Here is an 8953-nt window from a genome sequence, read left to right on the forward strand (position 1 = left end):
ACACCGCTTTTGGTCCGATTAATTCTCGCGTTACATTTGAAAAGAACCTATCTCAATTCGCTCAGTGCAAACGCTTGAACTGCAATGCTTTTTGGGTTCACGGAGAAATCAAACTACCTAATTTTTGGGTCGATTTTACTCAAAGCTGAGTATATCGAATAAATTAGTTACCCAAAATTAGGTTGTTTTCCCTCTTTCCCCCACCGATGTTGTCAAAAACAAACAGAGATGCATCTACCCAATGGGGGTCCTTGAGCCCAATAAGCCAATTTTGAGTAAATGTAGGTATACTCAAATTTGGGTTGAATGAGGAGGGGTCTTGGGTTGAATTTACCTACTCTTAAGCTGAGTGTCGCGGACTGACTCAATATGCTCTCTCAGCGGGAGCCAAACATTGAAGAATGAGGTTATGTTAAACCTTTTTGAACCTCTGTGATTGATTGAAGAGTATTGTTATTTTCATATCCGGGGAAATGTACTTATGTGGCCGAATAAAACACTTCCACACGCGGACATTACGTAATAAAAACATGCACATTTATTTACACGGACTATTTACAAAGTTCACAATACTACAATAATTACATATTAAAAGTATCGCGGAGAGCGCGCGCGGGCAGCATCTTGCTGCTGTTGCAGATGATGGCGTTCTGTTGTGCTGTATGTTCGTCATCGTCGTCGTCGTCGGCGGCGGCGGCGGTCGTCGTCTATCCGTCGTCGTGATAGACACGAGCCGAGCCGATCATGGGGTTCACGAATGCTCGTTCACAACATCTCCCCCTTTTAATATGACGAACCTGGAATCAAGAAGCACTTCTTCATGCGACGAAGAAAGTCTTGACTGATGCTGCCGATGGTTGGTTGCTGCATTAAAAAGGACGCCGCGCAGCCGCAGGATGCTGACCGTCTGGGGTAGGTGAAGAACTACCAGTTGCAGCTGAATGACCAGACCGGATGCATCCGATGACGCTGCGCACATTCGCAATCGAACCCGAACTGATGCAGAAGGACACTGGCTGTGTGGTATCCGACTTCTGCTGGGCTGTGCGATTCGAATGGTGTTGGCTCCTGTTTGTGTTGAGAAGCGACCATCTTCTGGATGAATGAAGAATGGTGATGCAGGAGGATGCTTTGTGTGGGACATCAGACTCCTGCTTGACTGCATAGTCCGAATGGTGCGGTGCTGACGGATAACGGGGAGCAAACGACTTCAGGAACGAATCGTGCTGCCATTGGAGGACACGGCCAAGTAGTGTACCACTCCTGATGGACTTTGATTGCCAGTTCCTTTGGCCAATGCTGAAGGGAATATCCATCCTGTGAATCGAACCGAGCTGCCATGGGAGGACGCTGACTGTGCGTTCGGACTCCCACTGGACTTCCACTAGGTTGCCAGATTCGGCGATGGCGTTGGATGATGGGGATTGATGATCATCACTCGGAAGCAAACCCGTGCGCCTGCAGGATGACATTGACGATGTGCGACTCCTGCCGGGTTCTGCTGTGCGACGATGATGATGCTCCGCGTCCATCTTCCCTCCCGCGTAGGATCCGTTGAGTCGGTCGTGCGCTTTCACAACCGACTGCTAAACCTCGTCGCCACTTTCATGTCCGGGGAATGAGGATATACGGCCGAGAGAAACACTTCACACCCGGACATAACGATAATAAAAACATGCACGTTTATTAACATAAACTATGTACACAATTTACACAATACTACAACATATTAAAATCTATTAAAAGTAATACCGCGGAGAACGCGCGCGGGCAGCATCTTGCTGCTGTTGCAGTCGATGACGTTCTGTTGTGCTGTATGTTCGTCATCGTCGTCGTCGTCGGCGGCGGCGGCGGTCGTCGTCTATCCGTCGTCGTGATAGACACGAGCCGAGCCGATCATGGGGTTCACGAATGCTCGTTCACAACAGTTATCTACACTGAACGGCGGCTTGCGGTGAAAATTACTATTCTAAGGGTCAATTTAAATACACAACGCCACTAAATTTGTGCAGACTGAGTTTCGTTTCAATTCAACAGAATTATGTTTTCAATTTTACCATGGACTCTATTTTCAATTAAAAAAAGTTTCTGTTGGCAACCGAATTCGAACCAAGAACCTTGACATCACCAGGCTCGCATGCTACCACTCGGCTATGGAACAGGTTGATGTGAGAAGAAACAAATCGCACACAAGAAGCGTTGGTGGGTCAATGATCATGTTTTGCCATGGTAAATTTAAAAACAGTTTTATGCTTGTCATTACTGCAAGCCGCCTTTCAGTGTAGGTGCTGCGGATGTAATCAAAACTAATGTCACGATATCTCCATTTGCCGCTATCAAGCCGTTGGATAGCGAGGAGAAGGATAAACATTGTATTGAGCCTATTTCAGCCAATTTTTTAACAAATATCCATCAAAATTTCCATCGCGAATGGAAAATAATAAACTTTGAACACGAGAACAAAATTGGAATAATGGTGGATTGATCATGTTTACCATTTCCGAACAGCGTCGCGACGGCGTGTTTGACAACCGCGCTGAGAGAGCTGGTTGCAAGAAAATTGAACGCTCGTGCGTGTTTACAAGCTGTGTGCCGGGAGTGTGTAGGTGTGTGTTAGTTAGCTTGAAAAATAAAACCGTTTCTATTCGCACCACCTAGTGTGTGCCGGGCCGCTACTAGATGGCGGTAGGGAGCAAACGTCATACAGGAGCAAAAACGATACCAGCGCCGCGAGTGGTAGTTCGACCTACTACTGAATATTTTAATCAACCTTTAAAAAGGTGATCGATGGTAAGCAATGAGAGTATGTGACGTCTGTTTCTCTGTGCTATCCTGCTCGGGAGCGGAAAAGAGAAAGGTGATCAAACGTCAGATAGCCTTATACAGTAGACGTTCGCTCGGTGCAAACGCTTTAACTGCAATGCTTTTTAACTGCAAGTCCGCTAAGTGCAACAATTTTGCGATTATCGCACCACTATCCGACAAATTGAAATGTCAACAATGATGCCATGTTTTTTGAATGTACATTGGTTGCATTCGGCAGCAACTGACAGTTATGTGGAACGTAAACATGTTGCACTTATCGAACGTCTACTGTATACAAATTCATGCAATGGCCAAAAAAGCCCTTCAACTGATAACCACAGAGAAACAGACGTAACAATGGACTACCCGCTTGGCGCGCAGCCACAGTTGATCAGCAGGAGTAAATCAATTTAATTTTGTATGGCGAAATGCATCTAAACTTGAATTACTTGAAATACAAAGCTCTTCCCGAAAAAATATTTGGTAGGCTTAATAGTGGTCACCATTGTGCACAACCACTACCAAATATTTTTTCGAATAATGTGTTCCACTTTGAAGAATTTGCCTTTAGATGGTATTCGCCATACAATATTTTTGCGATTTGCGGAGAGTAGGAAAACAGCCGATGTAGTTAATTCATTAGAACAAATTTCATCAAAAAACATCCTCACGAAAACGTAATCGCCCAATGCTAAATGATCTGTGCTTGGCTGGGCCGCCACTAGATGGCGGTAGTGAGCAAACGTTAAAACATGAGCAAAAACGATACCAGCGCCGCGAGTGGTCAATCGACCTACTATTAAATATTTCAATAAACCGTTAAAAAGGTGATCGATGGGAAGCGATGAGAATGCGACGTCTGTTTCTCTGTGCAATAACTGTGGATGTGCTAAAAAACACTTATTGATGAGAGGCAGGCCAAGTTCCAGTGGGAACATAGATCCATAAAGAAGAAGATTGGTTGCATTATGTAGCAACTGTCAGTTCTTTGACATCTGTCAGTTGTTGCTGTTATAGAATTTGATTCAATATTGCACTGTTGAGGAAAGGAATTTCCCATGCATCAAGACAGGCTGCAAAATTTCTTCTGAACTGCAAAGAGAATTAAATTTTCTTTCCAAAAAGTGCTCGTTTGGTTCTCTACGATGCGGTGTTCGGTAATACTTATGACACACATGTGATACAAGAATCACTGTACAATTGCGCTTGAAATGAGTGCCATACTGGAAATTCTCTCAGTTCAAGTCAGTCTTGTCAAAATTTTCTTGACACTGCGTACCGTTGTACAGGAATCACACTCGTATCACATGTCTGTCCGTGGTATAAGAAAAAGTGAAAAAAGTGCACTTTGTGTATTCTGTGTCACGGCAAATTTTAGCGGAGTCACTCTTTTCATAGGGTTCTCAATCCTGCCAGCAGAGAAAAGAGTGATCGTTAGCTTGCATCATATTGTCAAATTCACCTATATGCGTATGAAGTTGTAGTTAGTTGTAGTTAGTTGTAGCACAGACGAATTTATACAGACGTAAGAGTGCGGTACAAACCACCTAAAATTTTCGGTACCATGTTTTCTTCTTTTTGCTTTTTTAAAAGTTCACCGAGGGGACTAGTGATTACCAATTTGCGGTAGTTTTTACGCATTAGTTTGTCCCTCTCACAAGATTTTGACAGTTTTTCGCCGTCTTCGCCGGCTTTCGCCGCATAAAAACTTGTTTGTTTTGTTTACGTATCCGACCCAAATCCATCGGCAAATTTGCGTGGCAAGTGTAAACATTTTGTAATTTTATATATCAATATATATATTGAAAACAGTAGTCTGCTAGTTATCAAAACTTTTGCTCAGGTCAAGAAAGTAACTGTTAGTGAATCTTGTCCAGTGTTATGCGACGGTGCTAACTACGACTTCGCAGGGCGACCAAAATAGTGTTTTCTGCCAGAACCTCGGTCAGTTTCCAATGTGAGTTTCGCGCAGCAGCAAGAATGCTGCTGCGACCAAGCTATCGGATCTCGAGCGACAAATGCTTTTGGTGACACCGAATTCGTTTAGCATTTATACGTGATCGCTCGCGAAAGCAAGGTGAATCTGTAACGTTGAATCTTGGGAAGAAAATATTATGTTTCCAGTTCAAAACCGAATTAGCGACATTTTTTCTTTTACTTCCGCTGCTTTTGTCTTGCGTTAAACACAATGTCGGAAGTGGGGCGCTGTATTGTACACTTGGTACTCTATACAGCGCCCCACTTCCGACATAGTGTTTAACGCAAGGCAAAAGCAGCGGAAGTAAAAGAAAAAATGTCGCTAATTCGGTTTTGAACTGGAAACATAATATCGTAGTGTCTTTAGGTTCCCACCCTCAAGTCGGATCAGCTGTTGGTCACTAATTGACCGTGCGCCTGACAGCTGCCCCATGTACCGTATCTCCCAGAAGTACTACCGATTTATTGGCACCGAGACTCCAAAATCCCGAAGGACATCAACGACACGTACTTTCGTTTTATTATTATTCGCGAGAACAACTTTCGGACCGCCGAACAGGATATTTTTGCTGAGTATACGGCGGTCGCAACCGGGGTGTATACACCTCTGAGACTCCACGGACTCTAAACGGTGTTGTGGTCAATCTTAGAGAAAATTTTCTCTGGTCAATCTGTTCTCGCCAGAACGAGCGGTGGTGGAGCACGATCACCAGCGAAAGTAGGCCGTACAGTAAGCAGTGGCAGCGGCAGCAATAGCTCAACAACAAGCCCACCAGAAACAACATCAACAGCTTTAGGAAAATGATCATCTGGATAAGCGGGATTTACCGAATCCAGAAGCAGCAGCCGTTCCCTATCAACAAAAACCAGAAGCGGCCATCAAGAGAGCGGAAGATATCCTGGAAAGTGAGTACTTATTTTGTTTTACGGGGGACTTCGATCTACAATCGGAAGGCATTTCACTCACCTGTGATGTGAAACAATCTAATCATGTATTTTTTTTTTTGGTTTTTTATCTTATTCCTCAGAGCGCTTCGGCCCAGACGGAAAGTTCTTTGCAGTCTTGGCAAGCAATGCATTTCTAATGCTCCGGGCACCGGGGGACCTGATTGACAAATTCCAATGCTGATACCGGGAGTTGATGAAGATGAAGAGCACCTGAGCTGGATTTGCCTTGTGCATTCGAGAATACCAATCGGAAGCGGGTTGTATTATTTCGCCGGACGATACATCGGCATTCTTACAGGCTGCAGGACGACGAACAGCATGTAAAAGAGCAAAGATCCCTCCTCCGGATCCTGCCAATCCGCCAAGAAAAGAAAATGTCGTCTGTAGATTTGATGGTACATCGGGCAGTACCATTGGTCAATCCGGATCTTTGCTATTCAAGGAATTTGACACCTAAGCGACCGACTTGATGATATAATCAAGTGAATATTGAAACATTTTTGTAAGTATTTGGAAAATCATTACGCGGTTTCATGTTGTTTCTTTATTAGTTTTAACCTTGACTATTTTCTTCCTTCTGGCTTTACGTTCCTACTGAAACTTGGCTGCCCCTTTTCAGTTGTGTTATTTAAGCACTTCCACGGTTGCTAATTGAAGGGCTTTCTTTGCCGGCTCTTGTATGCATATTGTAAGGCAAGCACAATGATAATTCCCAGAATAAAATATCCAACCAGAACGGGAATCGAATCCGCTGTTTCCTCTTCCAGTAAGCTTACAGCAGACCATATTAGTTAAGCCTTAAAAATTTCAAGATTTGAGGTTCAGGTTTATTTATTTATTATCGTCGCACCACCAAATCGAAGTCGTCGCTAGAAGCACATGCGAAGTTGCAGCTGCGAAGTAAATTTGAATCTATTTTTTCTGTTGCGCATCATTAAGCTAATTAAGAGCAACAATATGCACTAATCCAAATTGAGTTGCGACATTTCTAAGTAGGTTAAAAATCAATTTTCGCACGTTCGATCACTTCGTATTTCGACCAAAAGCATAATATCATCATTTAAAAGAGTATTAGCCCGAGGCTAATTTATCTGCAGTAATTTATTCTCCAGTAAAATATTTTCTGGGATGCTACTGACTTCCATAAATGATTGAGAATATTTTCAAAAATTCGTAGAATACACCCCAGATGACTGTGAATTTTTGAGAATCCTTAGGGATTTCTAGGATTTTTTCCGATATTTTCCGGGACGGTACTGACGTCCATAAATGATTCAGAATATTTTCTAAAATTTACAGAATACATCCTTGATGATAGTGAATTTCTGAGAATCCTTAGGGATTTTTAGGAATTATTCAGTTTTTTTCCGGGATGCTACTGACTTCCATTAATGATTGAGAATACAGTGGGGTGCCCTAATTTCGCGCGGGTGCAAATTTCGCTCACTGATATTTTTTAGAGATCATAATCATATAAGTAATTGTTGAATTGTCCTAATTTCACTTTAGATAGCGTAGCAAAAGTGTAATTTGGACTAGAATTTGGACAATTGCACAATTAATTTTATGATTATGATCTCTAAATATTATCGGTGAGCGAAATTTGGACCCGTGCAAAATTAGGGTCCACGGAATTTTCTAAAAAATTATAGAATGCATCCCAGATGACAGTGCATTTCTGAGAATCCTTACTGATTTTTAGGAATCATTTAAATATTTTCTAGGGTGCTTCTGACTTCCATAAATGATTGAGCATTGGCGGATTTTCTTGAACAAAAATCAAGAAGTATATTTGAATGAACATCTGTTGAGATATCTGAAAGAACTTCTGGAGGAATCCTCGAATAAAATCCTAAAGGAATCCCTGAATCAAATCCTACAAGATTATTTAAAGCAACTCCAGCTGGGATTTCTGAATGAACTTCAGGATCAAATATCTGAACTATCCCTGAAAGAACATTCAGAAGCTATTTAAAATAATTATAGGAGGAATCCCTGTAGGAACTTCTGTAGAATTTTCAAAAAAAAATGCTAGTGGAAATCCTGGTGGAATACCTGAAAAAAATCTGAGTAATCCGTGATTGAACATAAAGAGGATTCTCTAAAGGATTTGTTTACAAGCTCCTGTATGTTGTAGGAACTTTTAGAGTAATTCCTAGATTGCTCCAGGAGGAATCCAAATAAAAATAAGGAACATTCCTGAATAATTTCCTGGAAAGAGCCCTGAAAGAATCCTTAAATGAACTCCTAGAGGAATCCCTGATGAAACTCCTGGGGAAAATCCTGAACCTCCTAGACTGCCCCCATTTGCACAACAGTCCCATGTGAATAGGAAACCCAGCAAACGTGGGACTGTTATGCGAATAGGGGCAGTAGAGGAATCCCATAAAGAATTTCTGTAGGATTAGCTAAAGAAACTCCTAATGAAATCCGTTAATTATTTTTTAAACCCTTTTTAGTTACTCCCGTCAACCATGGTTTGCCAACATCGCTATCTGGAGGATCCTTGCCGATGTGACGCCAACGCCTTGTTATAGCAAATGCTTATTTTGCATACATATAAATAAAAATACTGAGGTGGGTGGGGTGTTTCTGTGGTCTCTATATTATCCATCCGAAAATTCGCCAGGATTCTGAACGAGACAACCAATACATCTAAGTAAATCTACAATAGTGGTCTGAATTTGTTGTTCAGGAATTTCACCATGTCCTCCCAGATTGCAAGGTGACGCAAATCGCTTGAAACTTATAGAATTATTCCTGTGGTCCTTAAGATATTCTTCCATTTGATCAGAATTTTTCACTCAGAAGGTTCATCATGTCTTCCCAGGTTGCGAGGTGACGCGATACGCTTAGAACTTATTGAGTTACTTCAGTAATTATGCGATATTCTTCCATTTGATCTAAATGCATTTCCAATGCTCACGTTTTCCTAAAATGCATGGTGATGCAGGACATCATGCTCCACTCGAAGAAGCTTTTTTCTAATTTGGCTCACCACGTCCTCCTAAAATGCATGGTGATGCAGGACATCATGCTGCACTCGAAGAAGCTTTATTCTAATTTGGTTTACCGCGTCCTCCTGAAATGCATGTTGATGCAAGACATCATGCTTCACTAAAAGAAGTTTTATTCTAATTTGGTTCACCACGTCCTCCTAAAATGCATGGTGATGCAAGACATCATGCTTCACTAAAAGAAGCTTTATTCTAATTTGGTTCAC

The 8953-nt window shown here is 42.1% G+C and overlaps 1 long non-coding RNA gene across 1 annotated transcript; it reads left to right on the top strand.

Annotated features, from left to right (window-relative positions):
* Positions 1-5127: 5127 nt before the first annotated feature.
* LOC109420043 (uncharacterized) lies at positions 5128-8743 on the top strand. Its single transcript, XR_009999205.1, has 3 exons — positions 5128-5688; positions 5811-6232; positions 8190-8743. It is a non-coding gene; the product is annotated as an uncharacterized LOC109420043 (long non-coding RNA).
* The last annotated feature ends 210 nt before the right edge of the window (positions 8744-8953 follow it).

This window comes from Aedes albopictus, chromosome 3 (assembly GCF_035046485.1).
Source record: "Aedes albopictus strain Foshan chromosome 3, AalbF5, whole genome shotgun sequence".
In the NCBI taxonomy this organism is placed as follows: Eukaryota; Metazoa; Arthropoda; class Insecta; order Diptera; family Culicidae; genus Aedes; species Aedes albopictus.